Genomic DNA, 18,017 nt, shown 5'->3' on the forward strand with positions numbered 1-18,017 from the left:
CTAGCCTGGGAATCAAGAGGCTGGTGTACATCTTTGGACATGAGTTTCTTTACTTAATTAAGAATTTGGGTTAGCTCTCTAAGATGTTTTTCAACTTAGAATACCCTAATTCTTTTTATAAAGACACATGCTTATTACAGAAACCTTAAAGGGAAAGTATCAGAATTGGGGGAAAAAAAGTTTAGATATTAATCCAGAATCATTTTTCAATGACATGAAAACTAAAGCTTTACTGTAAATAAATTGAATCTGTTGAGAATTTAAATAATCTGCTATTTTCTGTTGTTTCTTTTCAAAAAAATGTTGGTTTCATTTCACTGAGCTGGATGATCTCTGCTATCCCTTTGAACTCTCGAATATAGTTAGACTACTACACTTGTGCCAGAGCAAAGTTTGCCAACCAGTTTGCTGTTAAAATTGAAATTAAATCATTTTAAAATAGATTTCTATTCAAAACTTTTATAGAAAATAATTTCTCTAATAACTCCCTGTTATTTTTCTTGTAATGATAAAATATAAAGAAAATGGAGTGAACATTTTTTACCAAACCCAATACAGTTGTACTCCCGTCTTTTCCTGTTTGTTCCAGTATGCTATACAAATTTTATCTTGTTTATGAAGCCTTGTTCATGAACCCTAATACACATAACCATGACATGAAAAGGGTTTGAAAGTCTTCCCTAGAAAATTAAATATAATGTATCATTAGACTTATATGAATACCGCAGTTTTCTCCAAGGGCTCTGTAGAAGTTCCTGTCTCTGCTTTAATGTACTTTTTAAAGTATTAGAGTTTAGAAGCTAAAACATGCATAAAGTAAAAAAGATGAAACAGTATCAAAGAATGTGACAGAATGTCTCTTTCCAACCCTAATTCCCTCAACTCTACTCCACAGAGGGGAATTTCTTCTCTATTTTTCTAGAAAATATCTATGACTATAATTGTGTGTATTTGTACATGTTTACACACACTTTAAAAATTGATGTTAAACTACACATGCCATTATGTATCTACCACATTCTTTTTAAGAGAGTGTATAGTACTTTCAGAGTATGGCAGATGTACTATAAATTGATCATTCCTCCTTTGATGGATGTCTAGATTATTTCCCACTTATTTCTACACCCCCTCCATCAGGTGTGCTTTTACTGTTAGCCTTTTTCCCATTTTGGAACAGAATCCAGAAGCCAGGGATAGTAGTAAAGTGGGGGTAGCTCTGTGTAGAAATAGAGAGCCCCTCACCCACTTTTTTTCATCTGATTAGGACATCACAGGTAGGCCCAACTTCCTCAGCTACTCATGAGTGGGTAAGAACTACCCTGGAAGGGAGTCATTTCTCAACACAGTAGTGAAAGATACTGGATTCAAAGTCAGGTTATGAGTATGAGATTATACAATTGTGGGCAGGTCACCTAATCTTGGTTCTCTGTTTTACCATCTTTAAATGACAGGTTAGGATAGATGGATTTTAATGTTCCTTCCAATTTTAATATTTACATAGTATTTTTGTTAAAATATTGTTTTAAGCTATATAACAAATGAAATTTCTGTTGATTAAATTAAAACCATCTTATGTAAATACTGTGTAGTCTATAATTTTCTTTGTCATGGAGCTAAGCTATTTGAAATTTCAAGAATGAAAAAAGAGAAGTTGAATGTCGTATGTTTTATAGAAATTCTCTTTTTATAAAACATAAGTTTCAAGAGTATAAAACCCATATGAGAAATAGAAGCATATTCTTTTATCAAGTTTGAATACTTAAATAAGGTGAATTTTTTAAAATAGATCCTTATAATTTTCTGTGAGTTCAGCCATTCAGAGCTAATCTTAGGGATTTGAAATTAACTTCAACTTTTTTGTTTAAGTTGTTTTCACATTCTAGCTCTCTATTCCATCTCCTTATTTCATTGAATGCTGAAGTTGATGTGCTTGACATGACTCAAGTTTTCTGATTTGGTGCTGAGGAAGCAGTGGTAGAGGTTAACTGTACACTGTTATCCTGCCAACAAAGTTATAAAGTTACACAGTGAAGTTATAAAGTAACAAAAACAGAAATTTTTGCTGCATCATACATAGGATGTTTAGCACTGTTTCACAAGTTTAGGTTCAATTCAGTCAAATCACAGCTGTACTAAAAGCAAGGTAAAGGAACGTCATCATTTGATTTCTGTAATTACAACTGAAGGATAAAAAGACATTTTCTTGGCCTGAAGGTAGGGGGGACTCTGTGTGTGTGTGCTGGTTACTCAAGCTTCTTGGCAGAAATCTTGTTGTATACCGTAAGTATATTTTTTCTAAAATCTGAGGTGTTATTTATTATCCAAGTAATGCTAGATAACAACTGGTATTCCGGGAAATTTTCATATACATTATTTGACATGGTCCATTTATTAAAATGTATTGAAGGGCTGGGAATGTGGCTCAAGCGGTAGCTCGATCGCCTGGCATGCATGCGGCCCGGGTTCGATCCTCAGCACCACATACAAACAAAGATGTTGTGTCTGCCGAAAACTAAAAAATAAATATTAAAAAAAAAAGACCCTGTTTCAAAAGAAAAAATAAAGAGGGCTTCGGTTGTAGCTCACTATAAAGCTCCTCAGAGTTCAGTCCCCAGTATCACTTGCCCCCTAAAAAAAGAATATAAAGTGAATTTTCAGTGCTTGAAAGGGAAATCTTAATATCTTGTTAGGATATTGTCAGTTACTGCAGAGGCAGCTCTTCTGCATGTTAGTGTGCCAGTGATAGTTTCTTATTAATCAAATCTTAAATAAGCAGTGTTGGGGTATTTGGAATAATTAATTGAGCCTCAGTTTTTGCCTACTAAAATGTATGAGATATGAAAGCCTGTTTCAGTTATCGTGTTTCATATATGATTCCTTTTAAATAGTTGCTTGTATGAAACTAAGCTTGGTTGCACTATTTTGATGACACATCCCAATAGTTTTTTGTTGTTGTTTTTTTCCCAAATTATCCCATCCATTGTGGCATTTACAAGTAAGGAAATTCTCCATAGTTAAGAATATACAGGATGCTGCTGTATACAGGATGTTGAACAAACTTTGTCTAAACTGTTTGAAGCCCTTTTAGGAAAGCAGTCCTCTAATAGCAAAATCAGGCAAATAGATTGTAGTTTGATCTGAAGCAGAAAGCCATTTTAAAAGAGAAAGAGAAGGCTCATCATTAACTCTGGTCTGTTACGCATTTCTCCTCTGGAGCCCAGCATTTGGCTAAGGTTCTGTGACACACAGTGGGAATTCACTTCCTATCAGGAAATGCTGATTTTCAATGTATTATCTTGTTGAGACAAGCACAGTGAACAATAGGCTATTAACATTTTAGAACAACCAATGTCATAACTAAGCCAATATTTGCTTTGTTTTGATTATTACTCTTAAAAGAAAATAAGCTTTGGCTAGGCTTCATCACTAACTGCTCATAAAAGTCATGACAATTAAAAAGAACAGAGGAGAAAAAAGTGCTTTTTAATTATGGGGATGAACTTTTGCAGGCTTTATTCATTTCCTATGAATAGACAAGAATACATTATTTCAAACACATCTTTTGGGTATGAAAAATGTCCATTTAAAACCCTATTTTGGGGGAGGGGGGAGGATGGGAAAGGCAGTGGAGCACAACAGACACTAGGATGGCAATTTGTAAATCAATGGATGTGTAACTGATGTGATTCTGCAATCTGTGTATGGGGTGAAGGTGGGAGTTCATAACCCACTTGAATCAAAGTGTCGAATATGATATGTCAAGAAATTTGTAATGTTTTGAACAACCCACAATAAAAAATTTAAAAAAAAAAAAAAAACCCTATTTTGAGAGCTTCAGATGTAGCTCAGTGGTAGAGCACTTGCCTAGCACATGCAGATCCCTGGGTTCAATCTTCAGCATTGCTCCCCGTCCCCCCTCCCCACAAAAAAAAAAAAGCCTGTTTTGCAAGCCATATCATATAAGTGATATAAAGAACAAGGCCTCAAGTTCAAGTTCTCCTTTGAAATATCAAACCCTCCTATGAAATACCATATTCAGTTTGAATATTTATTTTTAAAATATATTTGGTAATACTGCTTATTTGGAGGTTGGCAACTTAAAAAAAGAAAAAAAAAACTGTTTTAATAGGAGAATTAGAAAGAAAAATACTACAATGGGTGGTCAGATAATATCAAGTCACTACCTATAATTATGTGATAAAAGTACAATAAAATTTCAGACCTAGGGGCTGGGGTTATAGCTCAGTGGTAGAGTGCTCACCTAGCATGTGCGAGGCCCTGGGTTTGATCCTTAGTACCACATAAAAATCAATAATTGAAATAAAGGTATTATGTCCAACTACATCTAAAAAACCTAAATATTAAAAAAAAAAAAAAAAAAAATCAGACCTAGAAGGGAACACTCAAGGTCATTTGGCCAAAACTTCTCATTTTATATGTGAAGAAATTCAGATCTTACCTCTTCATGGAAATCTTCCTTTATTATCTTAATTCAAAACTATTTTTATCAACAACCTTCAGATATCTTATGTCTGTTTTTCATTTGGCAGCTGTCATAAACTGTTTTTTACTGTTAATTATCTTTTTCAGGTGAACATGTTTTAGTTTTCAGTCCATAATGGCAGAAATCAGATCAGTACTTTATATTTCTTTAATAGTTGAATTAATGTTTGCTGTAATATTTTTTTAAAACAAAAAACATTTTTGTAGCATTATTTGTATCTGGTCTCAGAACATGACATTCAGTATAAATGTTTTTTAAAATTGCACTGTTTAGATGGGTGTAGCTACTGTAGAGGCTGAGGTAGGAGGATGGCAAATATGAAGTCAACCTCAAAGATTTAGCAAGAGCTTTTCTCAGAATAAAAAAGGGTTGGGGATGTTGCACAGTGGTAGAGTATCCCTGGTTTTAGTCTCCGGTACTTTAAAAAACAAAAAAATGCTGTTTTTATACTTGGTATACTTTTTTCTAGTAACTTTTCAATCCACTTACAACATTTCAAATGCAGATCACAATATTTATTACCTCTACTCTTGGGTAGTTTGAGCAAACCATGAATAAACCAGTTTTTAAGGTTTGCTCTAGATTCTCTGTCCTGGTTTATTCTAAGACAAGTAGAGAGTCATATTATGAGCCAGTGGGACTACTGAGTAACTATAAGTATGTAGTAAAGACAAGAGAAAAATGTTGACCCAGTTACTGAGAGCAGAAAAAAACATAATTTAAAGGCAAAACAGACTATGACTAAGTGGGGAGGGCTAATTCTGATGGCAGAGATTCAGGAAATCATCATTGAAAGAGTTGGCTTTTGAATAAGAGCTGAAAATATGGATTAATATTTGGGTGGATGGAGATAAGAAAGGGAAAGAGTCAAGTACATAAGAAATTGGGTAAGCATCAGTTAGAGGAGGAATGGCTTTTACTTAAAAGCCTTTTTCCTCTGGGCCTGGGGATGTGGCTCAAGCAGTAGCGCACTGGCCTGGCATGCATTCGGCCTGGGTTATATCCTCAGCACCACATACAAACAAAGATGTTGTGTCCGCCAAAAACTAAAAAAAAAAAAAAAAAAAAAAAAAAATATTAAAATTCTCTCTCTTTAAAAAAAAAAAAAAAAGCCTTTTTCCTCTAAATTTTGCAGATATTGACTGAGCCTTTTCCAGGCCTGAAAAAAGGTTTCTAGAAACCACCAGGCAGATTCCTAAGTTTTGTTTGTTTTTTTAATAGGGCTCTAGGGTGGAAGAAAGGCTAGGGAAATGATGTTTGGGGGAAATTATAGTAGATGGCTTTGTGCTTCTCAGTTGGTGACAGGGGACTCTAAGGGTTATAGTAGTCTACTACCTTTTAGATGTTTAAAATAACACTTTATGGCCCTTTACAACACTATAGAACCTTTCCTTGACAATAGAGATCAAGAGTAGACACAAAATATTTACCAAACTCTGAAGAGCTACTTAAATAACTAAGCTCAATGAGGATAGCTTTTTATTTGACAATAAAGCACTTGATGTAGGCTTTAAGTCCAGCTAAATAGGCACTATAGAACTAAGCTGTTCTATATGAGTCTAGCCATTGTGAGCCTCAGAAAAACAAGAATCCTACTTCAAGCTTGAATTTAAAATATAGCGAGAGATTTAAGTGGACCCTTCAGGCATGTGTGAGTGGGTACAAAAAGCTGAGTCATGAAGTTTACTCTCTAGTAAATTACCGTGAAAGCTCAAAAGAAAAGCATTCTCAGAAATGTTATAAATCACTTTAAATTCTTATGAAAATAACAGACCCCAAGAATCTGTTTTATGAGTTGATGAGGGTTAACTCTGAGCACATATCTACAAACCCCTTAAAAATCAAGAAATTGGAACTTAAGGCAGTGAGTGGCCTTTTGTTGTTGTTGTTTAAAATGAGTTAACATTTTATTTATTGTATGTACCATAGCTTCTGAAAATAAGTTTCTTACCAAAACCTGTAATTCAAGGAAATTTTTCAATGTAGTTTGTATTTTAAATGTTTCTTACATTGACAGATTATGTGGTCTACATTTTTTTGTATGGCATTCTATCTAGATGATATGAACGGTAGGATAAATTGAGAGACTTGGCAAGTTATATCCTCCATTAGGATCTGTTTCTTGATATGGAGAAAAGATGGGATATAAGAAAAGATTTAATAGTATATCTTTTTAAGTTCTAACACCTTTAAATTCCAAGAATGTTATTCTTTTAGTTCTAATCTGGAAAGACAGTGTATCTTGGAGGAAATATTTGTATTCATAAATTAGTCTTATTTTTCATTATATTTGCAAAGGTTTAGTTATATTTTTAATCTTCTTAATATCTACATTTCTTTTGTTTTCTTTAATAAACTTCCTTAAGTGAATTAGTTTAATGCTTCTCTTCCCCCTGAACTTGACATTAGACTTTTTAGATCACCTTCAGATTTTACTTTTTATTAAGAGTTGAGTTTCCAGCCATGGGTTGGAAATTTGGCTTGTTGTATTTTTATCCTCTTATTGTCTCTAGTATCCTCACTAAGTTTTCATATCAGAAAATAATAACAATCATTTTTCTCCTATGTGAATTAATTAGGTGTCATAAAATACCAAAACGTATGTACATGTTTTTAAGGTTGTTACACCAACTAGGCCCTGCTTTTCAAAGCTAAATTCTATTTTCTCTATCAGAGGAGAGCCTAGATGTCTTTAAAGAAGTCAACAAGTTCATATGGCAATTACTGTTTAACATGGTTCTGGATGAAATTAGGAGGTATATGTAGTCTAGATGCCAGGACCCAGAGAGGCCCTCTCCCTTTCCGAAGTGCACAGTTGTAATTGTAGTTTAGATTACCCTTTGTGGACGATTGAACTTGGTAAAAAGCAAGGCAATTTTTTAATTTTTTATTGACTTGATAGTCAAATTCCAGAGTGCCAAACCCAGGCTTCATGCCTTTGTGTTCAGGCAAACTTTGTTTTAAGAAAATCCAATCTCTGAAAATATGTTTTTGCAAAAGAAGTCACATTAGAGGTGTGATAACTTAGATTTGAAGTTGGAGAAGGGGGGAGCTGGAAAGATTTGCGAAAGAATTTAACAGGTTTAAGTTTGAAATAACTCAAATTTTGGAAATATCATTGGGGGATGGGGAGAGTAGAGGTAGAATGCCAGGTAGCGTGAGTTCTAGAGCTAGTCTACTTGAGTTTGTATCTCAGCTCCATGCAAAATTCTTGGATAAGTGTAATCTTAGACAAGTTATTTCTCACATCTGTAAGTTGAGAAAGTAGCATTTACCACTCAGGGTTATCATGAGGGCCAAGTTAAAAAATGCCACATCCTTAAAATAATGTTAGACAATAGTAGTTGCTTTAAAAATGTTGGATATGTTACTGATCATTTCTCCTCCTACCACATAAAAACATACTTATCTCATTTGGGGTTTAGTGAGAAAATACAAACTAAAATCCTGAGAAGGATGATGTTTGTAATGGAGTTGGAATGACTGAACAAAGATTTGGAATCCAGGGCAAGTTTCCCAGCAACAGGAATTCAGAGTTCATCTGCTAACAGTGGGGATGAAGGATGTTCTACAGTTGGTGTCACATCTTGGCATGTAGGCAGAGCATAGGGGCAGGGCATTTTTGGCAAACAGTGTTAATTGGTGGAAGTTCACACAATGGCATCAGAGGTTCACTATCATAAGACAGGGTAATGAGCTATCACATGACTTCAGGGACTGATAGAAGGATATAAGACCTGGGAAATAGATTTCTGGCACAGAATTTCAGTTGTGAAAGTATTTGGAGTTAGTTATCTTATAAAGAAGCAAGAGATTTAGGCTGCCTGAGAATGTGTGGAGGGGCTCCAAGATTAATAATTGAGCAATACTTTTGTTGGTTTCTTAATTAAAGTGAAAGTCATACATCAGAATGGAAGCCAACAAGGCATTTTCTTAGGGGTTCTCCTCATCTGAAGGGCCCAGAGCCTGGCATGATGGTGAACCTGCAAATGTGGGCTTAATGGTCTCTAATGGAGAGTAAAAGGCAAAAATGCAGCATGTATGTAAACATGTCAAGGTACTCACTAATCTGAGCAAGTGACATTTTAAATCCACCCTGGCTTAAGTGAAAAGACATTCCATCAATCTGTAGTATTTTGTAATTTGGTAACTGCATTAATAATGTTTCAGCTGCAGGGGAAGCAGGAGAGTCCATTGCAACTTTGTCATTGGCATTCAGAGTGTTGCAAGAAATTTTGTTCAGAATCTGTGTTAAGAACATATTTATTTTCTTGCTTCAGATTTCCTTGGAAATATTGATTCTCATCTAACAAAGGACATGTATTGTGGAAAACATGTATGTTACATTGTTCTTATGTATATCAAATGTTCAGATTACTATTTTGATGACTTGTTATTTCTAACCAGCCAACTTTGACTCTACACAGGTGTGCTAATCTGTTCACACTGTTAAGATTGTAAAATGTTTTCTAACATAGATACTAGGATAGACATTCCAATGAAATTTATAGTTTCCTAGTGCTATCATAACAGAGTACCAGCAACTAGTAAAATAGCTTAAAACAACAGAAATGTATTCTCTTATAGTTCTGGAGGCCAGAATTTCAAAATCAATGGATTGGCTCCTTCTGGGGGACCAGAGGGAAATCTATGTCATGCCTCTCTCCTGTCTTCCAGAGATAGGAGGTGTGCCTAGGCTTGCAGCTGTACCAATTTAATCTATGCCTGTGTCATCATAGGCCCTTTTCCTCTGAGGTGTCTCCTGTGTGTCCAAATACCTCACATTGTTCTCTGTCTGCTTCCTGGTACCATGTTCTGAGCTACTTTTCCTCCTCCACACCCTTCTCCCATGTTGTTCTAGGCCTTATCTCAGGCCCAGAGCAATGGAGTCTGCCAACTACGTACTGATAAACCATGAGCCCCAAATAAACTTAAACACCCAAAATCAAATATCGCACTTTCCTCTTACGGACAATAGTTTTGAATTGGGATCCACTGTAGTCCAATATGACCTTATTTTAATTGGATCTGTAAATGCTATATTTTCAAATAAGATCATAACCTAAGGTTCTGGGGACATAAATTTTTATTTATTTATTCATTTATTTATTTTTTGATACTGGGAATTGAACCCAGGGATGCTTCACCATTGAGCTATATCCCCATCCCTTTTTATTTTTTATTTTGAAATAGGATCTCATTAAGTTGGCTAGGGCTAAGTTAATCAGGGCCTCTTTAAGTTGCTGAAGCTGGCATTGAACTTGGAATCCTCCTGCCTCAGCCTCCCATATTGCTGGGATTACAGATGTTTGCCACCACACCTGGCTCTGGGGATGTGAATTTTGAGAGTAAATACCATTTACATCTTAAGTTTAAAAATGTAAGTTGAATTGTAAGTTGGGGACTGTCTGCAGCACTATAATATCAAACTTTAGGCCTAAAGGATGATTACTTTGGGGAAAAAAAATGTTTTTGTGAAGCAAATTTCTGAGGATAATAAATGTCTTTTTGTGAGCCTTCCACTTAAAAACCATTATTAGATGTCTAAAGAAGCAGGTTATATCCCAAAAGTATTTTTGAAACTAATTTTCAGATATTGTTTCCTGTGCTTAATGAATTTTATTTTTATGGATCAGTATTAGGACTCTAAAAGAAAACAGATGAAGTTGTGATTGTCTTAAAACCCTCTTGGGTGGCGGGGGGGAGTGGCTGGGGTTGTGGCTCAGTGATAAGTGCTCATATAGATAAGGCACTGGATTTGATCCTTGGCACCACATAAAAATAAATAAAGGTATTGTGTCCAATCTACAACTAAAAATAAATAAATAAATAAAATGGAAAAACCCTCTTATCGGCCCAAATTTGAAAGCAAGAACTTCTTCAAATCAGACTTCTTTGCAGTAACATTGTATTGAGTTACCAAAGCTTTTGGGTTGACTTTTGTGGCTGTATTTTGTAAGATATAGCAATGCAAGCCAAAAATCTTTAGCTGAAATATCTGAAATAGTATATCAGAGTGATATACTATTCATGTTCTGTGTTCTTTAATATTTTTTGTAATTTCTCCTCCAATTTTTAAAATATAGAGCTATATCTCTGTTTCACCACCTCTGTTGACCACATCAAGAATGAAACAGAAATATAGTCCATGGTAACAGATTAATATTCTAGACTAGCCTTTTGGGTAAATGTCTTGTTTTATATACTCAGTTTTAATAATGTGGTTTGTCTGTCTGTTTGCATTTCTTCAGATTGAAGATAGAATTTCCTTAGTTTAAAAAAAAATCCATTTTCAGCTTAGGAAATAGATACAAGATTGGAATTTGGGAGGGCTAAGTTTTCTATATATTACCGTTACTTTGATATTCACTTTGGGAAATGGCTTACTGAAATTTGTAGAGTATTGCACTAAATAGGTAAGAGTGAACTTTACCTCAAACATGACTTTCAAGAAAATGTCAAAAGCTAGGACTTCAAAATTTTCAAACTCAGTGCTGCACTTAAAGTTCATGAAGTATGTGAGTTAATGTTTCTTTAAAAATTTTCCTTGCAGATGGACTACCAAATGGTAATGAGTCAAAGATTTCTAATGATATCTCTTGAAATTTGAAGTAGCAATGAATCTTTCTTTAAAACTCTATAATCTCCAATGATTCCTTTTTTTTTTTTTTTTTTTAGCTTCTCATTTATCATGAGCTGTCAAGTTCTGCATAGTTTCCTGGATCTCAGTTTTTAAAACCTCACTGAAACCAGGGGACTCAATAATAGAAACTCAATGTCTGAGAGGCATACTCAAGTGATCAATCTGCTAGTCTCTGTCAACTTTCTCTTGAAGTTGGCGGTGGGGGGGCAACATTTTTTTTTCTTTTCCTCAGCCATTTCCAAAAACTCCCTATTGAAGACAAATGATGACTGAGGGAGTATATATAGAATGCTCATCTTTTGTAGAAAGGAGAATAAAGGCACTGAAGCCATGTGTTTGAGGATTCTGCAACGTACTTTGCTTCTAGTTGTTGTATTCAGTTTAGATTTCAATATATTTGTTTATATGTGATTATATACCTATATGTATTTAATTCATGTCTATATTTTATAAAAATACATATCACATATATAGAACTAGTTCCATATTTTTTCCAATATTTTATATTGAGAACAATCAATCTAAGGTAGGTAATGGTTGAGTTTGAACTTCAAGAATATATACTTTCTCTGAACTTTTTTGTTACATGCTTGTAAATTTGTAACTCTGCCCCTTGCATGGCCACTATAATTGTAAATAATCACCTAATTATAATAAAGTTTTTTTCAGGTTACTGGTGAATATTATGAACTTTACCTATCAGTGTCTAAGCACTGCCTCTCTTCCCAACCTTATTCTCCTCTCCCTTTCCTCTTCAAACACAGAAATCTGTATTATAGATCAACAAAACATTTTTCATCACATATTGGTGCTTTAGTGAGAAGGAGGTTAGCTTCATCCTTCTCATTATCTGACTGGGAATGCTTTTATCTTTGAATCACTCTGCTGAATGATCATTGACTTAGCAAGCACCTACACATCCTTTTTAACTTAAGGCTCTGCACTTAGATTTTGAACAGTGTATATTATGGTTATATCTAGCTATATTTTTTCCAGTTTTACAATCACAGGGAGACTTTTTTATGCTTGCTAAAAAGTTTATTTAATTAGCATCATCATTATTTATAAAATAGAATTTGAAACTGAAATGCTTTCTTAGCTGTGCCTGTCAGTTGACAATCAACTTCCATAAAGTATAGGAAACTTAGCATGATGGGTTGTCATTAGTGTCACTAGTTTTATCTTTTTATTGTCGTGGATTACACACATACACACACACACATATTTAAGTTGGATTTTTAACTAAGAATCAGACAGTAACAACTATAGATTGTTTCCTAGACTTTATATGGAAGTTTAGAATTCAAAGATATATTCAACCAGTCATTTCAAAAGAACAAAAATATGCTTCAGAAATTTAAGAATGGTTTGGATCAATCTAAAAATTCTGGCAATAGAAGAGAAAGTGAAGCTTCCACATTTATACTGGTTTGATAGTCATACAAGACTTTGTACAATTTTTATTGCTATTTTGAGAATTTCTACTTTGGCATGATCCTGTATTATATTTCTGGGCCTCCCAAAGGAAATGCAGTAATCAAGGGTGTAATCACACCTGTTAAGATCCATAACTATGAATAATTCCTCATTCATTGAAGAATATTTGGTAATCTAAGCCAAATTGTTAAATCTTAGTTTTCTTATCTGTGAAGTGGGTGTGTATGGTCACTTCTTCATAGCATTGTAAGAAATATTAAATGAGATAATCTATACAAAACAATACTAGAATGTTGTAATTGCAAAAAAAATTTTAATGATTTGTAGTTTAAAATGTATCTGTACACACATTGTGTATAGATCAGTTTCTATCAATATATGATTGAAGGAATAAACTTTGACCATAGAGCAGTCTCAGATTGATATTGTAATACTAATAAAAGTCATTATGCTTTTATACTAATATATGATACTTGAACATCATACTTTTATAAAAAATATCACTCAAAAAAAAAATCACACCTTTGAGTTTAGTTTACTCTAATTTGTAAAATGTGATCCTTGAATCTGACATATTCCAAAGCAGCTAGCATAGAATCAGTGGCAATTATAGCAATAATATCCCAGTGCTTTGTAGAATAATTAAATCTTACCCCATTTGGGCACTTGGAAAATACCACCTGTATTTTTCAATGCCAGGTCTGTTTGTTTCCATTTTTCTCTACTTTTTTCGATGTGTAGTTTAAATTTCCAGATCTGTTGATTTCCATGTCAGTTGTATAGAAAATTTTTGGCTAGCATTTGAAAGTAGCTCATGTCTTTTAGAACTTATTTTAAAATTTCACTGATTGATCTGAGGATGAGGTTTGTCATAGATTGTGGCATGGTCTAAGTGTGGGAAGCTGTTCTCGCACGTGATTGGGCACCTCCCTGACTGGGTGTGAGGCATTCAGGCCAAGCTGTGTCAGAACCTATCCCCACCCTTTTTAGGTGCAAGAGCCCTTGTGGGGGTGTGACTGACCATTGACCCTGAGACCAATCACTGACCCTGACCTTGGAATGATGTCCCCCTCGACCTTCATTGGCTGGAATTTTCCCCTGAATTTCTTTTTCCCCAATAAAAGGCCACTCTCTGGCACGCCCTTCCTCTCTCCTGCTAGTCTCTTGTGTAAACCTTGCTACCCCACCAGGTGGCTCAAGGCAGGAGCCGGGGAGGGCCGTCTCAGACCTGGTCAAGAAAAAGGTAAATTGAGTTATGTGTGTTTATTTTGATCTCACTAGTTAACTTCTATGCTTAGGACCTCTAGTATGAAGCTAGCGTGCTGGTCGCGTGGCAAATTTTGGCGCCCAACGTGGGGCATATTAGATTAACTAGATTGAGTGGGAGCATGCTATAGAAATAAAGGATTTGGTGACAATTTGGGGTCACAAAAGTACCTGGAGGTACTGAAGGGACGAGATATTAAAATTATTTAATAGATAAAAAAGACTCAATTGTTACAATTCTTAAAGGTTGTAGGTGAATTTTGCCCTTGGTTTTGTGACCAAGATTCGCCAAATTTACATACTTGGGAGAAATTAGGAAGGAAATTACAAAAAAATCTGCCTTTCTAACGAATTACCTGGAAGTATTGAGAATATTCAAAAAACTTAGACAGCTTTAGAAATTTGCCTCTTTGATTACATGGACCATAGCTCTGGCCCCCTGAAGATCTATTGAAGGGTATTCAAAGAGCCATTAAGTCTATTCAAATAGAAAATCTGCCTGAGGCTAAGTTAATTTCCTTTCCCTTAAGTCGTTTAAAAACAAAAGCTCTCCGGGCTAAGCCTAAGGTACAGAAATGTGAGCTTGCAGGAACAAGGTCAAGGTAGCCTGGAGGAAGATCCTAGAAGTAAGGGTCAGTGATTGGTCTCAGGGTCAATGGTCAGTCACACCCCCACATGGATGGGCTCTCGCACCTAAAAAGGGTGGGGATAGGTTCTGACACAGGTTGGCCAGAACGTCTCACACCCAGTCAGGGAGGTGCCCAATCACATTCGAGAACGGCATGAATTTGCTGCAAGACTTGAAAACCAGCATCAGCATACCATGGCTCTGAAATATTAGCAGGCAATAAAACAAAAGAGGGCTGATGCAGTATCAGCACTCCTTTTCCTCCAATATACCTAGTAATGCAATTGGTTAGGTTACATTTGTTATATGTAACATCTAAGTTATTTTCTAGAACATTGAATATAGTTTTACAACAATTTTCATCAAGAAAATGTATCTCAGTAAACTAGCTTTTTTATTTTTTTGAACCAAATACATTTCTTTGAAGTCTTAGCATATCTTATATTGTTGTTTAAGCCTGGTACTTGTAAGTAAAGCCATCTCTTTGTTTACTCTAGAGGAAGCTGTTAAACTGCTAAAAAAAAATTTGAGTTTGGAAAGTCTTTTTTGTAAGTAATATTTTTTTAAAGATTTTTTTAATGTTCTTAGCCTAGAAATAATATAAAACAGATTGATTTGGAAGGAGTTGTGATATAGTAAAATAATTCCATTCAGCCCCAATTTATGGAGTACCCTGCCATTGTGGGTATCACAAGAATGGTGTACATCCCCAAGTTTTCAATGTATTCAAATAGCTTCTCAGGGAGAATTGTTTTAAAATAATAGCTTTATGGAGGTGTAATTTGCTCACTTAAAGTATACATTTCAGTGGTTAATATAGTCACAGAATTTTGTACAGTTATCACCACAATCATTTTAGAACATTTTCATCCCTCTAAAAAGAAGCCTCCTTATTTTCCCCTGGCCCTAGGCAACCATTAATCTACTTTCTGTCTAAGTTTACCTCTTCTGAACATTTCATATGAATGTGTGGCCCTTGATTGCTTCTTTAACATATCATAATGTTTTAGGGATTATGTATGCTTTCTCATGTCTATTCATCAGTTGATGGGTGTTTGGATTGTTTTTATAGCTGTTATGAAAAATAATGCCATAATAATAGCCAAAGACTAGAAATTACCCAGATGCTTTTCAGTGGGTGAACAGCATTGTCAGTGTCCTGGTTGTGCTATAATATAGTTTTGCCGAAGTGTTGCTATTAGGAAAAACACAATAAAGGCTATAAGGGATGTCTGTTCTTTCTTGCATATAATTACATCAAAATAAGTTTTTTTTAAAAACTCAATTGGCTTTCTCAGAATTCTGCCTAGAAATATCCTTAACATTCATTAAGAATGTTTTCTCGTTAACATATGCTTGTTATCTTATGTTGTGAATGCATAACTAGCCCTTTCTCCATCCTGCAGTAGGAATCTCCTTACCGCCAGTCAGCTTCTACTGATAGTTTCCCCATTGCCTGTCTCAAAACCAATGCCACGTGTTTCAGTTTTTTGTTTTTGCAGCACCCAACTTATGGGCACCAATTTTAATTTTAGTTACCTTTTGCTGTGTTAAGGAAAAACATCAAAAGTGTATTCTAAAACAATTCATTATTTCTTAGGAGTATGTGTGTGGCTGAGTATTATCCCAGTGCTTGTGCCTAGGTTCATGTTGCTGTATTTGGTTGGTGGAATCAGTGGAGGAGCTGTGCTTAACTGGGCCTCTTTCTCTTCATGATTTTTCATGAGGTACCTCTTCATAGTGTTGCAACTCCAGGACCCTCAAAGGCCTAACCTTGGAAGTTGTGTAATATCACTTCTTCCACTTTGATGAGTCAAAGCAACTCACAAAAGACTGAACTCAAGGGGATAGGAAATAATGGAATAAGATACTGAGTCACATTTCTTAGTAAGATGGGAGAAATGCTTACGGCCATTTTTGAAAACTATCTACCACAGAGGCATCTAGCAGGTGCAGCAGTCCAGCTGCAAGGGATTCAGTCAACATGCAGAACCAGTAAGGCAAACCAAATCCAAACCAGGCAGTTTGGCAGTGTTGGTAAGCTCACAGATGAAAGTAGGGCTATTTCACTGTTAATGTTGCTGAACTGACAGGTCACAGGAAACTACAGAGCAGCGAAATTTATTCATTGAATGTGGAACTGACTTGTTTACTAGTTGCTAAAGGTGATCATTTCATATTATGTTTGTGACCTATAAATGTTTGGAGAGAATATATAAAATATAGACTTATTAGTCTTATATCCTAGAAGCCTCACATATGTAGGTTTTTTTCCCTCTTGAAGATTACTCTAGGCTATTTGAACAGACAGGATTTTAATTTTTTTTGTACTAGGTGTTGAACTTAGGGACACTTAACCACTGAGCCACATCCCCAGCCCTTTTTATATTTTACTTAGAGACAGGGTCTCGCTAAGTTGCTTAGGGCCTCACTAAGCTGCTGAGGCTGGCTTTGAACTCGAAATCCTTCTGCCTCAGCTTCCCAAACAGCTAGGATTATAGGCATGTGCTTCCACGCCCAGTAGCAGATAGAATCTTATTTATGGTATAGTATTCCTTCCTACTACTATTTTCGTGTTTATACTTACCCTGAGTATATTTCTGGACCCTGTTTGTTGGTCTTTGAGTACTTAGGGTTAATTTGATAATGAGTAGCATTACAAAACACATAGTATAAATACATGTCTGACAATATTTAAATATATTAACCAAGTTAGTTTGAGTCTTGAGAGTTTTTGTATTGATCTAAGTAGATTTGGGGATATAGCTTTAACTCAGTATGCATGTCTGATTTTTAGTTTAGTAGCTCACATATTGTTTGGGAACTTTCTTTTTTATAAAGTAATTTTGTGTCATATCTTACCTTTAAACAAAAGCAAACTTTAAAAAATCTTCGGTAAGGGAGAGCATGGTATACTATAAAATTCAAGGAGTGCTGTGTCAGTCAGATTTCCATCTCTGTGACAAATTACCTGAGAAAATCAACTTAAAGGAGAAATAGTTTGTTTCAGAGTTTTCAGTTTCAGAGGTTTCAGCCCCTGATCAGTTGAGTTTATTGTCTCTGGCCACACAGTGGTCATGATGAGCAAAAGCTGGAAAGCAGAGAGAGAAGCACTGAGGCCAAGATATAGCTTTAAGGCCCACCCCCAAGGACCTACTGCCTCAACTAGACCCTATCTCCTAAGTTTCCACAATAATCCATTAAATTATGAATCTATCAATGCATTAATCCATCGATGAGCTTACAATACTCATTATCCAAACGTTCCAAAGCTGATCACTACTGATCACTATTGCCTTTGGGACAAAGTCTTCAACACATGAAGTTTAGGGAAATATTTTGGATCAAAACATAAAAGTGCCCTGAAAATTATGGCATTTTTCCTTTGACATTGTCGGGGTTGAATTTATCTTATATTAGATTAATGTTTATATATGTATGTATGTATTTGTTGGAGTTGTGTTTCTTTTTTTCTTTTAATTTTGAAATTGTACACACTTTATAAAAAGAGTTACAAAAATAATAAAGGAATTCCTATC

At 35.1% G+C, this 18,017-nt stretch overlaps 1 protein-coding gene across 16 annotated transcripts in view; it reads left to right on the forward strand.

Moving 5' to 3' along the window:
• Positions 1-18,017, forward strand: part of Add3 (adducin 3) — a 119,550-nt gene that overhangs the window by 60,433 nt on the left and 41,100 nt on the right. Inside the window, exon 1 of one of the 16 annotated variants that reach the window (XM_048807305.1) lies at positions 2,065-2,143. The exons of 13 other annotated variants lie outside the window; for them this stretch is intronic. The gene's annotated coding sequence lies outside the window, so the exon portion shown is untranslated. 2 more of the 16 variants (XM_048807301.1, XM_048807306.1) reach the window with 2 other exon arrangements.

Source organism: Marmota marmota, unplaced genomic scaffold (assembly GCF_001458135.2).
Source record: "Marmota marmota marmota unplaced genomic scaffold, marMar, whole genome shotgun sequence".
Taxonomy (NCBI): Eukaryota; Metazoa; Chordata; class Mammalia; order Rodentia; family Sciuridae; genus Marmota; species Marmota marmota.